This window comes from Scyliorhinus torazame, chromosome 5 (assembly GCF_047496885.1).
Source record: "Scyliorhinus torazame isolate Kashiwa2021f chromosome 5, sScyTor2.1, whole genome shotgun sequence".
Classification (NCBI taxonomy): domain Eukaryota; kingdom Metazoa; phylum Chordata; class Chondrichthyes; order Carcharhiniformes; family Scyliorhinidae; genus Scyliorhinus; species Scyliorhinus torazame.
The window spans coordinates 147,748,325-147,771,996 of NC_092711.1; the positions used below are offsets into that span (position 1 = coordinate 147,748,325).

The window sequence follows — 23,672 nt, forward strand, 5'->3', positions numbered from 1 at the left end:
TCGAGAACAAATACAGAGGCAGGAAGAAACGGTCAGTGATTGGCTGCAATGCAAGTGAGAGAGATGTTGACGCAAGCGCAAATCTGCGTGGTATTGGGCCAGATGTTATTGCTCTCACAGACAGAAATATCTCCCCGATCTCGGTGCAAATCTCCAACGTGATGACAAGAAAACATCTAACTGAAATTATTCAGTCCATTGAGGTCACAGGATCTGAATACACCTAAAGAAGCTCAAAGGATGTTCCACTGACTGAGGGATTGTGTAAATGCTGCTCGGAGGTTAAGTGAGCGGGGTATAATCTACCTGCATGTTTCTGAGCCTGTGCTCGGTGTATTGGGAGCTTTGCTCCTGGTTGGAGTGTCCCCGGGATGGGCAGTAACCCGCTGATTGAAGCTGCAGTCCCCGCGTTCGGGTAAAATCCTGCTGCTTGTCCCTCTCTCACCTACTGTGGAGCCAGGCAAGAAATAATCTCATTCAAAACTTGTGGAAGTGTAAATGTCCCATGGCTGTGAGATGACGTGTTGTGTTAATGTTTAACAACAAATCGGAACCAGGAAGCTTTCCTCATAGTTACAGATGAGTACTTTTTAATATTCCTGCCCAGTGTGAAACAGGAGAGTTTGTGTTTGTTCCGCAAACGTGTGATAGCTTCAGTTCAGAATAAGAACATCAAAAATTGGAAACTATTCTAATTTTGATCAAAACTTAATTGCGAAAAGGATTAACTATGTTTTCAAAAAGTAAAATGAGTTATTTGAAATGACGAATGAATGACCGCTGGATGACGTGTTGTCAGTTTCACAGGAGCCACAGTGATAAGGTTGGTGGGTTTAGGAAATTGGAAGTTACACATGAGCAGCTTTTGGGACTATTTCACCTCACTGTCGATTTCATGTTACAGCGAACAACAATCGGTGTTGTGATTGGCTGAAGATGTCACTTGTCTTCATTTTAAACAGGTAATTTTGTATACTTCTAATGAAAACTCAAAAACCAAAATAAAAGGTGAGTGATGTACTGTCAACCCGGGTTACAACTTTCCTTGTCAGTTTCCCTGGTGGTCTAGTGGTTAGGATTCGGCGCTCTCACCGCCGCAGCCCTGGTTCGATTCCCGGTCAGGGAATGATGTATTATTGTTGTCTAGCAAAATGTTCAACGAAGCTGAATCGCAGTTTCACAGAAAAGAGCTCTGCCAGAATCAGTACAGTGACATTTGTTGTTTCACATCAGAGCTGATAAAGTCAGAAGTGCAGCAGGTCGAGAACAAATACAGAGGCAGGAAGAAACGGTCAGTGATTGGCTGCAAGTGAGAGAGATGTTGACGCAAGCGCAAATCTGCGTTGTATTGGGCCAGATGTTATTGCTCTCACAGACAGAAATATCTCCCCGATCTCGGTGCAAATCTCCAACGTGATGACAAGAAAACTTCTAACTGAAATTATTCAGTCCATTGAGGTCACAGGAGCTGAATACACCTAAAGAAGCTCAAAGGAAATGGGGGGAGCAGATCCGTGGAGATTTAGCCGGCCGCCGGCGAGGGAGTTCTCGTACTACTCCCACGTCCACAAGGTGTGCTCCCGAATTGACTACTTTGTTGTGAGTCTGGACCTGCTGGCCGGAATGGTGGGGGCAGAATATTCGGCAATTGCCAGATCGGACCATGCTCCGCACTGGGTAGACCAGCAGTTTTGTAAAGACAGCTTTCAGCACCCACCATGGAGGCTGGAAGTTGGACTATTTGCAGATGAGGCGGTGTGTGAGAAGCTGAGGAAATGCATGCAGAATTACCTGCAGGTGAACAATACTGGAGAAGTCTCAGCAGCGGTGCTCTGGGAGGCACTGAAGGTAGTGTTGAGAGGGGAGCTGATTTCAACCCGGGTGTACAGGGACAGAACAGATAGGGCAGAGACGGACCGACTCATTCAGGAAATTCTACGGACGGACAGGAATTACGCGGAATCCCCGAGGCCAGAGTTACTCAGGAAACGACAGAGGCTGCAGGCCGAATTTGGGGTGCTGACTACAGGCAAGGCTGTAGAGCAGCATAGGAAGGTAACGGTGATTTATGAGCATGGGGAGAAGGCCAGTAGAATGCTTGCACAGCAACTGAGGAAGAGGGAAGCGGCTAGGGAAATAGGGAGGGTAGTGGATGGGGACGGTAATCTAGTGGGTGTTCCAGCAGGGCTAAACAAGGTCTTTAGGGACTTTTGTAGGAACCTGTACACTTCGGAACCACCCGGGGGAATGAGGCGATTCCTGGACGGACTGACCTTCCCAAGAGTGGGGAGACGTTGGTGGACGGACTGGGGGCCCTGGTCAGGATCGAAGAGGTATTGGGGGCCAGAAGGTCATGCAATTGGGTAAAGCCCCGGGGCCGGGCGGGTATCCGGAGGAGTTTTACAAAAAATTTGCTGGGATAGTGGGGCCGGTGCTGGTCAGGGTCTTTAACAAGGCAACAGGCAGAGGGAGTTTACCCCCGACGATGTCGCAGGCCACCATCTCGCTCATTCTGAAACGGGATAAGGACACGGAGGCCTGTGGGTCACACAGGCCGATCTCTTTGGTTAACGTAGACGCCAAGCTACTGGCCAACATTTTGGTGACCAGAGTTGAGGACTGTGTACCGGATGTAACTGTGGAGGACCAAACCGGGTTTGTAAAGGGGAGGCAGCTGGTGGCCAACATAAGAAGGCTGCTCAACGTGATTATGATGCCCCTGGAGAGTAGGGAGGTAGAGATAGTGGTAGCCATGGATGCTGAAAAGGCTGTTGACCGGGTCAAGTGGGATTTTCTGTGGGAGGTACTAGGATGGTTCGGGTTCAGGGCGGGGTTCATCGACTGGGTTAGGCTATTGTCTCCTGCCCCGGAGGCGAACAGGACAACATCGGACTACTTTAGACTGCACCGTGGGACAAGACAGGGCTACCCTCTCTCCCCACTACTGTTTGTGCTGGCCATAGAGATTGCACTGAGATTGCACTGTAGAATTGCACTGAGATCTTCTAGGGGTTGGAAAGGGCTAGTCCGGGGGGGGGGGGGGGGGGGGGGGGGGGGGGGGAAAGAGTCGAACATAGAGTCTTGTTATATGCAGATGATCTGCTGTTATATGTATCAGACCCAATGGTGGGGATGGACGGTATTATGGCAACTCTGAGAGAATTTAGCCGGTTCTTCGAATACAAATTGAACATGGCTAAGAGCGAGTTGTTTGTAATTCAGGCGAGGGGGCAGGAGAGTAGGCTGAAGGGGTTGCCGTTCAGGCTGGTGGGGGAGAGTTTCCGATATTTGGGGATTCAGATGGCACGGGACTGGGACAGGTTGCACAAGCTCAACCTGTCCCAACTGATGGAACGAGTGAGGGAGGAGGTCCGGAGGTGGGATGCGCTCCCGCTGTCATTGGCGGGGAGGGTGCAGACTGTTAAGATGACGATTCTCCCACGGTTCTTGGCTGATCTTTTGTGGACTCAGCTCCACTTTCCGGCCCGAACACCATGACCCTTAATCCCTTTATTCTTCAAAAAACTATCTATCTTTATCTTAAAAAGATTTACTGAAGGAGCCTCTACTGCTTCACTGGGCAAGGAATTCCATAGATTCACAACCCTTTGGGTGAAGAAGTTCCTCCTAAACCCAGTCCTAAATCTACTTCCCCTTATTTTGAGGCTATGCCCCCTAGTTCTGCTTTCACCCGCCAGTGGAAACAACCTGCCCGCATCTATCCTATCTATTCCCTTCATAATTTTATATGTTTCTATAAAGATTCCCCCCTCATCCTTCTAAATTCCAACGAGTACAGTCCCAATCTACTCAACCTCTCCTCGTAATCCAACCCCTTCAGCTCTGGGATTAATCGAGTGAATCTCCTCTGCACACCCTTCAGTGCCAGCACGTCCTTTCTCAAGTAAGGAGACCAAAACTGAACACAGGATACTACCGACCATGCGCAGAGGTAGGTAGTAGAAAGGGTTAATGAGCTACAATTTTCTGGAGCTCGGTGCACAACTCAACATGAAGTAAGAGGATAGACTTCAGTCAACAAAACAAGAGACAGCTCCACAGTCACCTGGAAGCTGAGAGCTGGTGATCCAGAGTGAACGGACTGATCCACTGCCTTTGTTAATTATTGTGATTTTGTACTTATTACAATTAACTTAATAAATTCTGTGACAACATTCTTGTACCCGGAATGGTCTGCAACTAGTCAGGAGCTGCAGGTAACTTTCACAACACAGTCTGACGTGTAATTGATTTGAGTGTTACAATTGAGATTGAAGCCAAACCCGGATCTTACAATAGGATCAAATTTCACATTTCATTTGGGTATCCTGCACTAACAGTGATGGCTTTTGTAAACTCCTTTTACAGGATATTAGAAGGGGAGGAGTTACAGAATGAAATTTCACACCAAACATCACATCAAGATGTGACAGAGTCACTCGATTCATGGGAGCTGAATATCATCGACCTTTGAATTTAGAATGAGAAATGTTTGTCTGTTCTTCTGCTGAAAGAGATTTTTAAACATCACTCAGTGTACAGACACTGAGCCAGGCTCATCCGAGTGAGGCATCACTAAAAAAATCAATTTTATATTTTGCAGCTCACCCAAAGATGGAAATTTCAATGCACATTTCTCCATCTTGTATTTTTTAATGTTTTGTTTGCCCGTTAAATATCCTCGACCTCTGGATGTTTCATTACAGAACTCAGCTCGAAGACATCAAAACCTGTATCCGGCCTTGCCTGTGGGCCCCATTCGTCAATTCAACTTTGCAGCAGCTCAGTCCCAGCTTTGGAAACACCTTCATCTTTCTGTGAGGCCCCGGCCCCATTGACTGTGACAGGGTTCATACTGTCTCCGTGAGATTGTTGATGTAAAGTCACGTCAGACCCACACTGCCCGATTTCCATGCCAATTTATTTAAAGGTCCCAGAAGTCTGACTCCAACCTTAAATGTTGTTCTGATCCTGTCAGTAACATTGTTTTGGAACTCACTAGTATCACCACATAGGCAGTCATCAACATGCATCATAAAGATGCCCGAGAGTTTCCTGCCTTGGTACCAATAAAGCACGGCAGCTTCTGCCTTCAGGTAGAGACAACCCGACTTGAACAAAACTGATCTAACTGAGAAGTGCCATACACTCTGAAACATTGTTCACAACATAGACAAACTTATTGAACTTCCAAAGTCTTCCATACATCTGGCACCGTAGGAGGTTGCAGAAACACTGCCCTCTGGAGGTGATCCCCCAGCGCAAATGCAGCTTTTATGTTTCTTGACTGAAAGTTCCGGGAAAATGCCACGAAAAGGGGCAAAGAAATTTCAAAATTACCTTTCCCACTGTGGGCGAGTCCACTCTGACCTCTTTATCTCCCAAGACTTTTTCAAATTTCTGAGCCACTAACCTCACCTTGGGCCTTATAAACGCCATCCGGTTGGACCTTTTCTGTGCAGATCCATCGATGTGTTGATGCTGGCTGACCCCTATCTGGGACCTCTGAACACACGCCAAACTCTGTCCAACTGCCTAACTCTTTCTGTTTAGCCTCCCGTACGCCTTTATCCCCTCATTTTTCGGCAGCTACTAAACCCTCTCGGTTACAGGGACTTCAACATCGCCCCCAAACATATCCTTGGTGTAAAACCGACAATTCCCTGCCTGAAATGTCCCAGTTATTGAAATTCCATTAAATGGATGTCAAAGAAACAGACCAGAAACAGCTCCCTGAGGTTCTGAGGAGTCCCCAGTGGTCAGTCAGACTGAACTAAACACGGGTGGTATAAAACAAACAATACTCACCCCGGTATCTGCTGTCAAAGGGGACTTGCCTTTAATCAGAGCCGTCAGTGGATCCTGTTCCTGACACCAGGTTCTTGTGGGACAAATGCCACTCGGAGTCCAGAGTTGGTCGAAGTTTAGGAATCTTTATTACAAACATGCAGGGAATGCTTCAGCGAACCGAAGCATCTGTGGGAGTAGTTACAATAACACACGTTTATACACAGTACAGTTGCTGCTGTTTTGTCTGCAATTTGGTGGGAAAGTACAGGACGTAAAGGAAACAACTCGAAAATAACTCACTTATTGGCTATAGTGACTTCATCTCTCACAAAACACATCTCGGAAAACAATAGCCAGACCAGTAATCCAGAGACCCAGGATAATGCAATAGGGATCCAGGTTCGGCAGATGGTGAAATTTAAATTAATTAAAAATCTGGAATTAAAAGTCATTGATGACCATGAAAGCATTGTCGATAGTTGTAAAAACCCATCTGGTTTCTTTTAGATCCACCTGTAGTGGGGGAATAACACTATTTACTATCCAGGATAAAATTAATGTACTTCAGCCTTTGTGGATCATTCCCGTGGAAATGTGCTCTCCCCCAGGCTCAAAGAGCATCGGTCCACTGGAAGCAAAGTCGTGAGACCGGCCAATCCAGCAGAAAGAAACCCTCCGACCCTCCCACTTCATCAAGTGTCAGAATGAACAAAGTTTGATTTGATTAAATGTATTCATGTGTACCGAGGTACAGTGAAACGTATTGTTCTGCGTACAATACAGACAGATCATTTTATACATGAAAAAACATAGGACATATGATAAATACACAATTTAAATACATAGATATCAGGTAAAGCATACGGAGCGTAGTGCTACTCAGTAGAGAAGATGTGTGGCGAGATCAGTTCAGTCCATAAGAGAGTCATTCAGGAGTCTGGTAACAGCGGGAAATAAGCTGTTTAGAATCTGTTATTGCGTATTCTCAGACTTTTGTAACCCCTGCCCAATGGAAGAGATTGGAAAAGAGAATAACCTCAGTGGGAGGTCTTTGATTTTGCTGCCCGCTTTCCCAAAGCAGCTGGAGGTGTAGACAGAGTCAATGGATGGGAGGCGGGTTTGTGTGAGGGACTGGGCTGTGTTCACAACTCTCTGTAGTTTCTTACAGTCTTGGGCTGAGCAGTTGCCATACCAGTGTCATGGGAGTGTCCCTTTAAGAAATGTTTTGACTCATCACAAGGCTTCAGTGATGTCATTGTGTGGGTGGATCTGGGCTGTGGCTCTGGGAGTTGGATTTACTTTCGCTTTGGTTTGGGGCTGTTTTGTGGCTCTGAGTGTTTTGCTTTCGTTCTCACATTTTTGGCTGCTGTACTCAGAAAGAGGAGTATTTTGGCCTGTCTCTCTCTATCTTCATTTTAAAAGCTGTTTCCAGACTGCTTGATAACTTGAAAAGAAATAATTGTTTTCTGGAAGGAATTCAAACCTGCTGTTTTGGAAAGGAAACAAGAGCATCCAAACCAGGTCTTGAGTTCTGTGTGCTGGGCCACACCTTTGAAAAGGAGGTACTGGTTTATGGGATCTAGTTATTAAATTGGAAAAGTTAAAGGGGGGAATTTATTAAGGGTTATACATAGATTACAGTAGCTGTGTCGGGTATTTATGTTTGTAATTGATACAAATGCTTACTGTGTGTGTTAAGGCCTCTGTTGAATAACCCCTGAAAGGCAGGCCCTGTGCTCATCGTAACCAAAATCAATAAACAATTGTAGGTCAGGTGAACTCCATGATATACTTTGGAGTTTTCTAAACCCTGGCCCATAACACAAGCTGTGATGCAGCTAGATGAGATGTTTTCTATGGTGCTCCTGTAAAAATTGGTAAAAGTCAATGATAATCTTTAAAATTGTCATAAGTAGGCTTACGTTAAGAACATAAGAACTTGGAACAGGAGTAGGCCATCTGGCCCCTCGAGCCTTCTCCACCATTTAATGAGATCATGGCTGATCTTTGTGGACTCAGCGCCACTCTCCGGCCCTTACGCCATATCCCCTTTATTCTTTAGAAAGGCATCTATCTTTTTCTTTAAAACGTTTTAAGAAGGAGCCTCAACTGCTTCACTGGGCAAGGACTTCCAAAGATTCACAACCCTTTGGGTGAAGAAGTTCCTCCTACACTCCGGCTTAAATCTACCTCCCCTTATTTTGAGGCTATGCCCCCTAGTTCTGCTTTCCCCGACCAGTGGAAACAACCTGCCCGCATCTATCCTATCTACTCCCTTCATAATTTTATATGTCTCAATAAGATCCCCCCCGCATCCTTCTAAACTCCAATGAGTACAGTCCCAGTCTACTCAACCTCTCGTCATAATCTAATCCCCTCAACTCTGGGGTCAACCTAGTGAATCTCCTCTGCACTCCCTCCAGTGCCAATATGTCCTTTCTCAGGTAAGGAAACACTGCAATGAAGCTACTGTGAAAATCCCCTCGTCGCCACACTCTGGCACCTGTTCGGGTTCACTGAGGGAAAATTCAGAAAGTCCAATTCACCTAACAAGTGTGTCTTTCGGGACTTGTGGGAGGAAACCGGAGCACCCGGAGGAAACCCACGCAGACAAGGGGAGAACATGCATACTCCGCACAGACAGTGACCCAAGCGGCAATCGAACCTGGGACGCTGGCGCTGTAAAGCAACAGTGCTAACCACTGTGCTACCGTGCCGCCCATGTGGCAGACACTGTGGCAATGCTGAATTTCCTTAGTTTCCTGAGGAACTATAGGTTTCTTGGTCGTAGCGTCGATGTGGGTGGACTAGGACAGAATGCTGGTGATGTGCACACCTCGGAATTTGAAGCTACTAACCATCTCCACGTCGGCCCCATTAATGCAGACAGGGGTGTGTACGATACTTCACTTCCTGAAGTCAATGACCAGCTCCTTAGTTTTGCTGACATTGAGGGAGAGATTGTTGTCATTACACCATACCACTAGGTTCTCTATCTCCCTCCTGTACTCTGACTCATCGTTGTTTGATATCCGACCCATTACGTCGTGTCATCAGCAAACCTGTAGATGGAGCAGGAGCAGATTTTGCCACACAGTCGTGTGTGTATAACGAGCGTAGTAGGGGGCTAAGTACGCAGCTTTGTGGGCCCGGTATTGAGGACTATCGTGGAGATGTTCGAGATCCGAACAGCTACGGTCGTGTCATCAGCAAACATGTGGATGGATTTGGAGCCAAATTTTGCCATGCAGTTGTGTGTGTGTATAGGGAGTGCAGCCTTGCGGGGCACCTGAATTGAGAACCATTGTGGAGGAGGTGTTGTTGTTTATCTTTACTGATTGTGGTCTATGGGTCAGAACGTCGAGGATCCAGTTGCAGAGGGAGGAGCCTAGTCCTAAATTTTGGAGTTTTGATATGAGCTTGGCTGGGATTATGGTGTTGAAGGCGGAGCTGTAGTTAATGAATAGGAGTCTGACGTCGGAGTCCTTGTTGTCGAGATGCTTCAGGGGCGAGTATAGGGCCAGGGAGATGGCATCTTACGTGGACCGGTTGTGGCGGTATGCGAATTACAGTGGAACAAGGAATGCTGCGAGTATGGAGTTGATGTGTCCAACATCTCGAAGCAATTCATAATGATCGATGTCAAGGCCACCGGATGATAGCCATTGAGCCACGTTGCCTGGTTCATCTTCGGAACTGGTATGATGGTGGTCTTCTTGAAGCAGATGGAAACCTTGGAACGGAGGAGGGAGAGATTGAGGATGTCCGCAAACACACCTGCCAGTGGGTCAGCGCAGGATCTGGGTGCACGACCTGGCACAACCAACGAGAGTCCCGGTCGTTACTCTGCATCTCGAGATTAATTTGGTATCGTCTCTTGGGAGTTCCTGATGGCTTTGCGGAGGTCATATATAGATTTCTTGTATAGGTCAGGGTTGCCTGCCTTGAACACCTTCAGTCGGGAGTGAACCTCCCAATTAAACCATGGATTCTGGTTGGGTAACGTACAGGCTACCTTCTTTTGCACGCAATCTTCTACACTAACTGATGAAGTCTGTGATGGTGCTGGCATACTCGTTTAGGCTGGCTGCTGAGTTAACATAGAACATACAGTGCAGAAGGAGGCCATTCGGCCCATCGGGTCTACACCGACCCACTTAAGCCTTCACTTCCACCCTATCCCTGTGACCCAATAACCCCTCCTAACCTTTTTTGGTCACTAAGGGCAATATATCATGGCCAATCCACCAAACCTGCAAGTCTTTGGACTGTGGGAGGAAACCGGAGCACCCGGAGGAAACCCACGCAGACACAAGGAGAACGTGCAGACTCCGCACAGACAGTGACCCAGCAGGGAATCGAACCTGGGACCCTGGCGCTGTGAAGCCACAGTGCTATCCACTTGTGCTACCGTGCTGCCCTTGTTCTTGAATATGGTCCAGTCCACTGACTCCAAGCAGTCGCGTAGGAGCTCTTCCGTTGCATCGACCTTCTTAAACGGATTCTCCCGCTTAAGTTTCTGCTTGTATGCGGGGAGAAGGAGCACCGTATTGTGGTCCGATTTTCCAAGTGCAGTCAGGGGATGGATCATCTGGGCCCTTGATGTTTGTGTGGCAGTGGTCAAGGATGTTGGGGCCCCTGTCGGGACAGGAGATGTATTGGCGGAATTTTGGCAGTACACTTGAGGTTGGCCTGGTTAAAGTCCCCGGCCACGATGAACAAGGCCGCCAGGTATTCTGCTTCATTATTATTTGTAGCGGTTACAATTCATCAAGCGCCTTCTTCACCTCCGCCTGGGGTGGGATGTAGACCACCGTGATGATGGCAGAAGTGAACTCCGTGGAAGGTAGTCTGGACGGTACTTCACAGTCGGGTATTCCAGGTCCGGGCAGCAGCAGTTCATCAGGGTCGCCACATCCGAGCACCAGGAGTTGACGAGGAGACAAACCCCTCCACCCACTCCAGGTTCAGTCCTGGATGTGATTAACAGCAGGAATAACAGCAGAATCTAAACCGTCATCACTTGTGAACCCTTTGGTGTCTCAGCATGTTGGATGACTGAGTGAATCCCTCCCCACAGTGAGAGCAGGTGAATGGCTTCTTTCCAGTGTGAACTCGCTGGTGTCTCCGCAATGCGGATGATGTTTGAAACCTCTTTGTGCAGTGAGAGCAGCTGAACGGTCTCTCCTCAGTGTGAATGCGCTGGTGGGACATCAGTACCCGAGAGCTTTTGAACCCACTCCCACAGTCGGAGCATTTAAAGGGTCTCTCATTGGTGTGAGTGACATTGTGTCTATGCAGGATGGATAATTGAGTGAATCCCTTATCACACACAGTGCAGGTGAATGGCCTCTCCCCGGTGTGAACTCGCTGGTGGCTCTGCAGGTTGGATAACAGAGTGAATCCTGTCCCACAGTCAGAGCAGGTGAAAGGCCTCTCCCCAGTGTGAAATCGTTCGTGTCTCCGCAGGCTGCCAATGTCAGTGAATCTCTTTTCACACTGAGAGCAGGTGAAAGGCCTCTCCCCAGTGTGAACTTGTTCGTGTCTCTGCAGGTTGGATAACAGAGTGAATCCCTTCCCACAGTCAGAGCAGGTGAAAGGCCTCTCCCCAGTGTGAACTCGTTCGTGTTTCCGCAGGTTGGATAACTGAGTGAATCCCGTCCCACAGTCAGAGCAGGTGAAAGGCCTCTCCCCAGTGTGAACTCGTTCGTGTTTCCGCAGGTTGGATAACTCAGTGAATCCTTTCCCACAGTCAGAGCAGGTGAACGGCCTCTCCCCGGTGTGAACTCGCTGGTGGCTCTGCAGGCTGGATAACCGAGTGAATCCCTTCCCACAGTCAGAGCAGGTGAAAGGCCTCTCCCCAGTGTGAACTCGCTGGTGTCTCCGCAGGTTGGATAACTGAGTGAATCCCGTCCCACAGTCAGAGCAGGTGAACGGCCTCTCTCCAGTGTGACTGCGTTGATGCCTTTCCAGCTCGCATGGGGCTCTGAATCCCTTCCCACAATCCTCACATTTCCATGGTTTCTCCATGGTCTGGGTGATCTTGCGTCTCACCACGTTGGACGATCAGTTGAAGCCTCGTCCACACACAGAACACCTATACAGTCTCTCCAAGCCGTGAATGGTGTAGGGTTTTTTTAGGCTGTGTCACTGGTTAAAGCTCTTTCCACAGTCAGTGCTCTGTAACAGTCTCACACGGGGTGTGTGTGTGTCTCAGTGCTTTTCCAGACACACTGATGTTTAAAATCTCTTGAAGCAGACAGAATAGACAAACATTTCTCCTTCTAGATTCTCAGGCCGATGATCCCAAGAATTGAGTGACTCAGTCAGTTCTTGACGTGATATTTAGTTTGAGATGTCGGCCTCAAACTCCTCTCGTTCGAACTTCCTGCAAACAGATTTTACAATAGTAATCATTGTCAGTACAGGATAGAAACTCAGAACAGACAATTCTAGTTTCTATCGAACATTCTCTCCTCTCTCTTTCCCTGAAATGCTCTAAATCTCCATCCCACACACTCTCCCTCCATTCTCACTCTGCTGTATCTGATATTCACCCTCCCAATTCTCCTGAAGGTGCCGATTCAGGCTGATTGACAGATCCAAGCTCACTGCTTCCTGTCCTGGACACAGAGACCTGAAAATCTTCACGCAGGCTGCCAGACAGATATATGTCTATATTACTGGATGAAAAATGTGTGTAATAAACAGACTGTATTCACTTACTTTCCCTCCCAATTTTCTTGAAGGTGCTGATCAACAAATCTAAACTCACTAAAACCTGTACAAGAGTAGAGAATCTCCATACAAGTACATTTACTGATTAGAGATGGGGAAATTCTGAGGAAGAATTTTATTTAGTCATGGAGTGGTCATGACAGGGAACTCACTGCCCACAAGGGTTGTGGAAGTCCAGATGATCAATAATTTAAAATAAAATAGGATGGTCACTTGAAGAAAATAAACTTGCAGGGGAACAGGGATATCGAGGGGGAATGGGACTGACTGGATTGCTGTACAGAGCGTCAGCATTGACTTGAGTTGCCAGGAGTTGGGGGACCCTATATAAACTGAATCTGACGAGGTTGGTGGAGCAAATGGAGGAGGATTTCAAAAGATGGGACATGTTACCGCTCTCGCTGGCGGGTAGAGTGCAGTCGGTCAAAATGGTGGTCCTTCCGAGGTTTCTGTTTGTGTTTCAGTGCCTTCCCATCGTGATCACTAAGGCCTTTTTTAAGACAGTAGGCAGGAGTATTATGGGGTTTGTGTGGGCGAATAAGACCCCGAGAGTAAGGAGAGGGTTCCTGGAACGCAGTAGGGACCGAGGAGGGTTGGCGCTGCCAAACCTGGGGAGCTACTATTGGGCAGCAAATGTGGCGATGATCCGCAAGTGGGTTATGGAGGGAGAGGGGGCAGCATGGAAGAGGATGGAGATGGCGTCCTGTAAAGGAACGAGCCTGGGGGCGTTGGTGACGGCACCGCTGCCGCTCTCGCCGACAAAGTATACCACGAGCCCGGTGGTGGCCGCAACGTTAAGGATCTGGGGCCAGTGGAGAAGGCACCGGAGTGCAATGGGAGCATCGGTGTTGTCCCCGATCAGGGGTAACCACCGGTTTGTCCCGGGGAAGATGGACGGGGGTTTCCAGAGCTGGCATCGGGCGGGGATTGGAAGAATGGGGGACCTGTTCATCGACGGGACGTTTGCGAGCCTAGGGGCACTGGAGGAGAAGTTCTAGTTACCCCCGGGAAATGCCTTTAGGTATATGCAGGTGAGGGCTTTTGTGAGGCGACAGGTGAGGGAATTCCCCTTGCTCCCAGCACAAGAAGTTCAAGATAGGGTGATCTTGGGTGTATGGGTCGGGGAGGGCAAGGTGTCGGAAATACACCAGGAGTTGCAAGAAGAGGGGGAAACACTGGTAGAAGAGTTGAAGGGTAAATGGGAGGAGGAGCTGGGGGAGGAGATTAAGGAAGGTCTGTGGGCAGATGCCCTAGGTAGGGTTAATTCCTCCTCCTCGTGTGCCAGGCTCAGCCTGATACAATTTAAGGTGGTCAACAGAGCGCACTTGACCGGGGCGAGGTTGAGTCGGTTCTTTGGGGTAGAGGACAGATGTGGAAAGTGCTCACGGAGCCCGGCGAACCATGTCCATATGTTTTGGTCATGCCCGGCACTGGAGGGGTTCTGGAGAGGAGTAGCGGGAGCAATATCTCAGGTGGTGAAAGTCCGGGTCAAGCCAAGCTGGGGGCTAGCAATATTTGGAGTAGTGGACGAACTGGGAGTGCAGGAGGCGAAAGAGGCCGGCATTCTGGCCTTTGCGTCCCTAGTAGCCCGGCGAAGGATCTTGCTCATGTGGAAGGAGGCGAAGCCCCCCAGCCTGGAGGCCTGGATAAATGATATGGCTGGGTTCATAAATTTGGAGAGGATTAAGTTCACCTTGAGAGGGTCTGCGCAGGGGTTCTACAGGCGGTGGCAACCGTTCCTAGACTATCTCGCGGAGCGTTAGAGGAAGGTCGGTCAGCAGCAGCAGCAACCTTGGGGGGGGGACGGGACTGCCTGGGAGGGTGGATGAGCAAGAGATAACATGAGATAACAAGAGGCAACACGTACGGCCAGTGTACAAAGCTTTGTAAATATATCATTTTGCCATGTATATATCTTGCTCTGCGCAATTTCTCGGGGTTTTTTTGTTACGGGGGGGGGGGTTATTGTTTGTAAGGGAGAAAAATTGTGTTAGAAAACTTTAATAAATATATTTTTTTTTAAAAGCATTGACTTGAGTTCCCAAATGGATTCTGTCAGTGCTGCAATGACTGTATGACTGGAAATATATAATGCAGGTACAGTACTATATTACAAAACTAGAAATAATAATACATGTATTTCATTACGGAACCATCAATAATACCGTACAATACATAACATATCAACAACACGAGACATATCTCTGTCCGATATTACATTGTTAAAAATTAATTTACGGGATGTGGACAATGCTGGTTAGGTCAGCATTTATTACCCATCCCCAGTTGCCCTTCCAAAGTAGTGGTGAGCTGCCTTCTTGAACCGCTGCAGTCCTTGAGGTGTAGGTACATCCCCTGTGCTGTTTTCTTTAAATTAGTTTTTTATAAATTTAGAGTGCCCAATTCATTTTTTCCCAATTTAGGGGCAATTTATAGTGGCCAATCCACCTACCCTGCACATCTTTGGGTTGTGGGGGCGAAACGCTCGCAAACACGGGGAGAATGTGCAAACTCCACACGGACAGTGACCCAGAGCCGGGATGGAGCCTCGGACCTCGGAGCCGTAAGGCAGCAGCGCTAACCACTGCTCCACCATGCTGTCCTACATCCCCTGTGCTGTTAGGGAGAGAATTCCAGGATGTTGCCCCAGGGACAGTGAAGGAACAGCAATATATTTCCAAGTCAGGGTGGCGTGTAACTTGGAAGAGAACCTCCAGGTGTTGGGGTTCCCAGGTATCTGCTGCTCTTGTCCTTCTAGGTGGGAGTGGTTGTGGGTTTGGAAGGTGCTGTCTGAAGAACCTTTATGAGTTACTGCAGTATATCTTGTAGATGGTAAACACAGCTTCTACTGTTTGTCGGTGGTGGAAGGTTTGAATGTTTGTGGAAGGCAACGCGATCAATCAGGCTTTGTCCTGGACAGTGTCAAGCATCTTGAGTGTTGTTGGAGCTGCACTCATCCAGCAAAGTGGAGCATATTCCATTACACTCCTGACTTGTGCTTGTAGATGTCTGGTCGACAAGCTTTGGGGCATCAGGTGGTGTGTTACTCGCCGCAGAATTCCTAGCCTTTGACCTGCCCTGGGAGCTACAGTATTAATATGGCTAGTCCAGTTCAGTTTCTGATCAATGGTAAACCCCAGGATGTTGGTTGTGGGGGATTCAGCGATGGAAATGCCACTGAATGTCAAGGGGTGGTGATTAGATCCTCTCTTGTAGGAGATGGTCATTGCCTGGCACTTGTGTAGCATGAATGTAACTTGCCACTTATTTGGCCAAACCTGGTTATTGTCCAGGTCTTACTGAACTTGGACATGGAGTGCTTCATTATCTGAGGAGTTGAGAATGGTGCTGAACATTGTGCAGTCATCCACAAACATCACCACTTCTCACCTGATGATGGAAGGGAGATCATTGATGAAGCAGCTGAAGATGGTTGGGCTGAGGAAACTGCCCTGAGGAACTCCTGCAGTGATGTCCTGGAGATGAGATGATTGACCTCCAATCACCACAACCATCTTCCTTTGTGCCAGGTGTGACGCCAACCAGTGGAGAGATATCCCCCGATACCCATTGGCTCCAGTTTAGCTAGGGCTCCTTGATGCCATACTCAGTCAAATGCTGCCTTGATGTCAAGGGCAGTTACTCTCATCTCGCTTCTGGCATTCAGATCTTTCGTCCAAGTTTCAACTAAGGCTGGAATGAGGTCAGGAGCTGAGTGACCCTGGGGGAACCCAAACTGAGCATCCAGGAGCAAGTTATTGCAGAATAAGTGCCACTTAATAGCAACTTTGATTACTTCTTCCACCACTTTGCTGATGATGGATAGTAGACCTACAGAGAAGTAATTGGCTGAGTTGGATTTGCCCTGTTTACTGTCCCCTTAAATGTCAGTCATCTCCTGGGGAAACCAGCCCTTTAATTGTGAGCATTAAGAAAGAGATCGTCCTTTTCGCCAGATAAATAAATGTGTCAAGCTGAGGGAGGAAAGGATGTCAATGTCTTTAAGAGAGAGAGACCTGGGCCAAGCTTTGCAGAGTCTGCACCCTCCCTGGATTCACTTCCTTTTCCTTCAGTTGCTGCAAGTGACCAACTGAAGGTGAGAATGAGAAAAGAAATGGAAAGGGGGAGAAAAGAAAGTGTTTTACTCACAGATCTTGGAGACAGGAGTCTGTGTGCAGCTCAAGCTCATTCAGGGTTGGAGGAACAACAGCTTTGCTCGGCACAAACCTCCATGTCCAGCTTCCGGAATGAGACAATGGGGGAGCTCTGATTGGCGGAGAAACAGAGTACTTCCGGTCCTCCTATCTTCCCATTGGGCACAAGTCAGCGGTAAAATCAGCGGGATTGAGCTCACCCTGCATATGCGCAGATTCCCCTCTCCCCGAGACATGCGCAGTCCTGGGTTGGGGAGGGGCTTCTCGCTCTGGCTGGAGCTGTCGACCGGTTGCCTGGAAACCGTCTTGACGATGTGCTGGGGAGGGGGAACAAAGGGTGGGGGCGGGTGCGCTCAAATGCAGTGACGTCACTGCGGAACGCAGTATTGGCTGATTTAGAGGACGAGCTCCTTTGTGATGTCACAATGTGGAGGTTGGACAATGAGTTCCAGACTAAAACTTCCTCCTCTGGGCAACATCTGGGAGAAAATCAATGTCTCCCCTTTCATGAGTTAATAAGATTTTGGAGCAGAATTTAGGCCATTTGGCCCATCGAGTCTGCTCTGCCATTCTATCATGGCTGTTCTCACCCAGGCTTTAATTCAACAATACTGCCAGTTCACCATTGCCCTTCAACCCATTACCAATTAAAAATCTGTCTTCTATAAATCTGGATTCAGCCCTTTACATAAACTGTGTGACATTCATGGAAGTTTGCCAACTGAAGCGCTATTCTCAGTTAAATTCAGCTCTCAGCTCCGTCGCTGCCTGTCATTGACATGAAAGGTGCCCGAGGCTCAAATGGGAAGTCAAAACTTGTGACTCGAAACCAACACCTCAACATTTGTCAGTCAAATCCATGTTATTTATACTGGGGTTTTTATTATTACATTTAGGCACTGGAGGCAAAGGGTGGGGGCTTTAAAGGGTAACTTTCACTTTCGAACTTTGTATTGTCTATAATGTCAGCCGTGGCTCAGTGGGCAGCTCTCTCACCTCTGAGTCAGAAGGTTGTGGATTCAAATCCCAATCCAGGGACCTGAGAACAAAACAAAACATCCAACATTCCTCCTCGCAGCACTGAGGGAGTGCTGCACTGTCAGAACAGCCTTCTTTCACATAAGATACTAAACTGAGGCCCTGTCTGTCCCTATCAGGTGGATGTTAAATATCCCACAGCCACTATTTTGAAGAAGAGCAGGGGAGTTATCCCCGGTGTCCTGGTCAATATTTATCCCTCAATCAACATCACTAAAAACAGATCTGCTCATTATCACATTGCTGTGTGTGGGATCTTGCTATGTGTAAATTGATTGCCGCGTTTCCTACATTACAAAAGTGATGACACTTCAAAACTACTTAATTGGCTGTGAAGCACTTTGGGACGCCCTGTGGTTGTGAAAGGTGCGATAGAAATGCAAGGTTTTTAATTGAAGATACTGATCTTGTTATCGAGAACGTAATTGATTTCAGCTACCCCCAACTTACCATTTAATAAATTCATTTTAGGTTGGACAGCACTTGAATCAATTAAGATGAAGGCAGAATTCTCTGGATAGTAAATTCAAAAATAAGTTCATGAAAAGAAAAAAGTTTACTGAACTTTAAGGCATTGACTTTTCCAACTTCATGTGAGTGATCAGTCAGTAGAAGCGGAACCCTCTCTGGCTCTCTCTTCAACAGCAATTTTTGTTGAATTCAGCCTCGGGAGTCAGGCTCCTTCTTTGACAGTAATTTCCTTGGAACTCGGCCTCAGGAATCCTCAGTACTTGGCCAGCAAGGAAGACGTTCGGAACCTCTACTTTTATCACCAAAGTGACCATTACCTCATAACATGACAATTGGTCAATTTGGTCACTAGATTAATTGATTTGGATCCCCAATTACTGACACCACCTTCTCTCATTAACTTTGGCAGGAATACAATAGAACTGTTTCATACTGTCCTTTTATCTGCTTCTATAGAATCCCTTATTTTACAATATCATATGATGAGGTTAATCTGACCTTGAAAGTCTCTCTTGCCAGTACATTTATCTTCATTACACATTCCTTTTTTAAAAATTTATAAATTTAGACGACCCAACTATTTTTCTCCAATTAAGGGCAATTTTGCGTGGCCAATCCACCTATCCTGCACAATCTTTTTGGACTGTGGAGGTGTGACCCACGCAGACACGGGGAGAATGTGTAAACTCCACATGGACAGTGACCCTGGGCCGGTATCTAACCCGTTCTCGGCACCGTGAGGCAGCAGTGCTAACCACTGCACCACCATGCCACCCAAAACATTCTTTACATATACAGCAAATAAGCTTTTGAAGAAATTTAGAGTACGCAATTCATTTTTTTCCAATAAAGGGGCAATCCACCTACCCTGCACATCTTTGGGTTGTGGGGGCGAAGCCCACGCGAACACGGGGAGAATGTGCAAGCTCCACACGGACAGTGACCCAGAGCCAGGATCGAACCTGGGACATCGGCACCATGAGGCAGCAGTGCTAACCACTGTGCCACTCTGCTGCCTTGCTCTTATATTTTTACAGCTAATAAAAATCAGTCTTTTACGAGAACTACTGATTCATTATTGATTCATTCATTGTAACTGAATTAAGGATCAATCATCTGTTACTGATTAGTGGATAAATAAAACAGTAATCTTTAATTAATATATTTGGTCACTCCAAGGCACACTTGACAGTTTGTGAAAGACAATAGCTTTATTTCTTACTCATCTTGATTGGATTCAACAAACAGCCTTGTGGCTGAGCCAGACATTGGCACAATTTAATGTTCGCTTTCTTGTCAAAATTATTGAAGAATTTATTTATTTCAACAATTAATGCTCACTCAGCAGCGTCGAAGCATTCACGTTTATACAGTATTAATTTCTGAAATAAAGATCTCATCACACGCTAGAGTTTAACATGGCTTCTGTAGAAACCAACTATTTTCTAATACACCTGATAGGTAAAAGATAGCTATTTAGCGTAAATATTAAGCCCCAGTTTTAAATACCCATTTTAAATTAAGGATTTCAACACTCATAACCTCAGGTCATCTCAAAACATATAGCTTCAACAGAAGAGAGACACAAAACAGCACGACACAGCATAATTCCATTATAGATTAAAACAGTACTTTTACTGAGCTCCATTGTTCTAACAAATACATTTGTAAGACTGTATGACATTAAAACACAAGTCGTACCAGGTATCATTCCAAGGACAGGGCAGGCACCATAGCAACATTAAGGCGCTAGTGTCCACAATGTGGAAAATAGCAAAGTCAGCAGAAGTCTAGTTTAAACTGGTTGTGATAATAGCACAGAATTGCATTCCATAATATACACAAGTATTCAGATATGAAACATTTAAAGCTAATGTTGCACATTGAAGTTTGACAGCTAACCGTCAAATCAAACTCATTTGATTCTAACCTAAACCAATTAGGATTACATAGGGGTGTATATAGATGGCTAAAGACTGATATGATATTGTATAACCGTGTAGGTCCGTACGGCCATCTTTATTCAAGAATCATCGATACTTTGATCTGAACTATTCGCTGTCTCTATACTTTCACTTTTCCACTCTAACTGTTGAAGTAAATGCAATCTGTTTTGCCGTAAGCAAGAAATCATTTCTGTATTATTTCAAAGTTAAATTGTGTACAAGTTGCTTCTCTTTAAGTCCTTTTTGCTAGCCGGACTTATTAGAGAATAAGATTTAAGTGATTCTCAATTGTAAACAAATAGAGGCAATAAACAAATCTTATTTGCACCCGAGAAGTTTTAACTCAAATTTCTACTGAGTTTTATCATAGAATTTACAGTGCAGAAGGAGGCCATTTGGCCCATCGAGTCTGCACCGGCTCTTGGAAAGAGCACCCTACCCAAGGTCAACACCTCCACCCTATCCCCATAACCCAGTAACCCCACCCAACACTAAGGGCAATTTTGGACACTAAGGGCAATTTAGCATGGCCAATCCACCTAACCTGCACATCTTTGGACTGTGGGAGGAAACCGGAGCACCCGGAGGAAACCCACACAAACACGGGGAGGATGTGCAGACTCCGCACAGACAGTGACCCAAGCCGGAATCGAACCTGGGACCCTGGAGTTGTGAAGCATTTGTGCTATCCACAATGCTACCGTGCTGCCCATAGTGTCGCAAGTGCCACTAAATCCGCATGGTAGGTCGCTACAACTGGCGTAGTTTGGCAAAAGGGGAGGAGCCAGCCAGGAAGAAATCAGAAGACTGAAGAAAGATCAGAAGGATGGAAGACCCAAAGAAAAACGGCTAGACTGCGGTAAGAAATATCTTTTTCACCCATTAAAAGTCTTAAAGCCGCCTCAAGCAGTGCTTCGATCCCTAGAAAGGACCGTTTTATAGACTGTGTTAATTCAGTCGGGTGCCGGTCGTTGAAACTAAAATAAAACGGGACTGAAAGAATAGTCGCGCTAGTGTACACAGATACACAAACATAGTTGGCGACCAAGAACTTGGGTGTAAGGCTGAGTTTATGGCGGACATGACTCCCAAAATAGATTCAGGACCTTCAAATGGTAGAGAACAAGTTCCCACAACGTCCAAGGGAGGGCACGCAGTACGGGATGTCTCTATTGACGATATATTGGGTGATCTTAGATCTTTGATTTGTAGATAATTTGGACTGTCTGAAGTTGCAAAAAAGATTGAATCAAAATATAATATCCCCAAAGGACAGTGGTCCCTTGATAATATCAAGAAGGCATGGGGGAAAACTACACGCTTAAATAGAGGAAAGCGTATGAAATGGTCTTTTGCAGTAATTGCACAGCTCCAAAAACATCAAGAGACAATCGTAAAAACTAAATTCGATCATGACCTTAAGTTCACTAAAGCCCAACTAGCAGCAGTTGTTGAAGAATTATGAGATGCAAAATCTAAACTTGAACAATGTGATCAGATTAAAACATTATTGGAAAATTAGACCTTTAAAGTTCAACAACAATCATTTCAAATTGATGAACTCCAAAAGAAAGATACCGACTCAGAATCCAAACTTCAACAGTTAATATTAGAAAATGGTGGTCTGAAAAGTCAAAATTGCCAGTTACTTGAGGAAAAATGTATTTTGGAAAATGACATGGACACCGTGAAATGTCAGAACAAATTACTGACAGACAAACGTACAGCTCAAAAGCCATCAAATCTGTCTTTAATAAATCAGCTGAACTCTCCAAAGTAAACAGCGCTACCAACGGGAAGAGTTGAAATGATTTTAACTAAGTCCCAAGATATACCAGTGATATCCGTGTGGGCAACACGGTAGCATGGTGGATAGCACAATTGCTTCACAGCTCTAGGGTCCCAGGTTCGATTCCGGCTTGGGTCACTGTCTGTGCGGAGTCTGCACATCCTCCCCGTGTGTGCGTGGGTTTCCTCCGGGTGCTCCGGTTTCCTCCCACAGTCCAAAGACGTGCAGGTTAGGTGGATTGGCCATGATAAATTGCCCTTAGTGCCCAAAATTGCCCTGGGTTATGGGGATAGGGTGAAGGTGTTAACCTTGGGTAGGGTGCTCTTTCCAAGAGCCGGTGCAGACTCGATGGGCCGAATGGCCTCCTTCTGCACTGTAAAATCTATGATCTATGATCCAAACCAAATCCTACATTATTGCAAGCTGCTACTGACATGAAAACAATGAATACACTGTTCCACAGGGGGAGACTGGCAAAATGAACTATCTGTCAAGGACACTTTTACCCTAGAACAAACCTAATTCTTACTCTGAGACCGACCACGAAATACTGCTGGCACCGATCCAAAAGCCTCTCATGGCTGATGTGTTGGGTGTTCTGGATCCGTGAAACACATACAGGCCACCAACACTTAAAACAGTACTACACTATTTTATTAAGCTAGAAACTGTTGAACATACTTTCACTGTGGGCTAACACAATGTTAGATTAAACTAAAGACCTATGCCTGTCCTAACCAGTCTATGCACTCAGCACATGGTAAAGATCTGTGCTGTAAGCTCTGTCCTTCTGAGAGGCTGCATCCCGAAGGAGCGGGAAAACTGATGCCCTCTGTCTTTATAGTGAGTGTGCTCTAACTGGTAATTGGCTGCGGTGTTGTGTGTGTTGATTGGTCTTGCTGTGCGTCCATCAGTGTGTGTTTCGGCACCATGATATACTGGTGTATATTATGACAGTGGCAGCTTTAATAGACTGTGAGATTTTTAAACAAGAAAAGCCTATTCGGTTAAGCAACGAGCCTCATGGCAAACAAAGTGTAACACAACTTAACCCATTAAGCACCAAACAGCTTGAAGTTGAAGTGATAAAGACAACAACCTGGGTTTTAAACCATTTAAAAGATCTATCAAAAAAAGATTTTGTCACTGGTTTAAAACCAGAACTGTCTGCAGCTTTAAACTTGATCCTACCCAGACCTCAGTCCGAAACCACCTCTCCTCCTCCATTACCGACAAATCTGTCCAGAAGAGATATGAAATTCCTTTCTCGTGTTGAAGACGGCCATTTTGAGAGTTTCAGATTTCATGATTACAAACTGGTTTCCTACGATGAAGGCCTGCCTCCTGGCTACAGGGATACGCCCCAAGTCACGTATCGCTAAAAGTTGTCAAGAACTGTTAACTTAAGAAAACTGTCATTATTTTGAATGTTGCTTTATTAATTTTAAGAAATTAACAAATCTTGTTAGCTGTGCTTCCTTTAACAGAATCGACAAATTTATCTACAGAAAACCAAGTTCATTCAGCGCAAGATTGGTTCAGTCATATATTCAATAAGTTGTTCTGTTTGATATTTTAAAATAAATGTTTAAAATTAGCTTGAAAATTAAAACTACAGACAATGTGGAAACTGTTTTTGAGGAAAGTAACTCTGATTAAAAAGCAAATCCATGGATAGAACACATCGTTCTAAGACACTTGATAACGGGAATTTGGCAGCAATCCAACTTTTACTCCCAGTCCATT

General features: G+C 46.2%; 1 protein-coding gene and 1 non-coding gene across 3 annotated transcripts in view; one reads left to right on the forward strand and one right to left on the reverse strand.

The window, feature by feature from the left end:
• The window catches only part of LOC140422014 (uncharacterized), a 332,008-nt gene that overhangs the window by 30,869 nt on the left and 277,467 nt on the right, over positions 1–23,672 (reverse strand). The gene's annotated exons all lie outside the window — the stretch shown is intronic.
• Positions 1,055–1,126, forward strand: trnae-cuc (transfer RNA glutamic acid (anticodon CUC)). Its single transcript has one exon. It is a non-coding gene; the product is annotated as a tRNA-Glu (tRNA).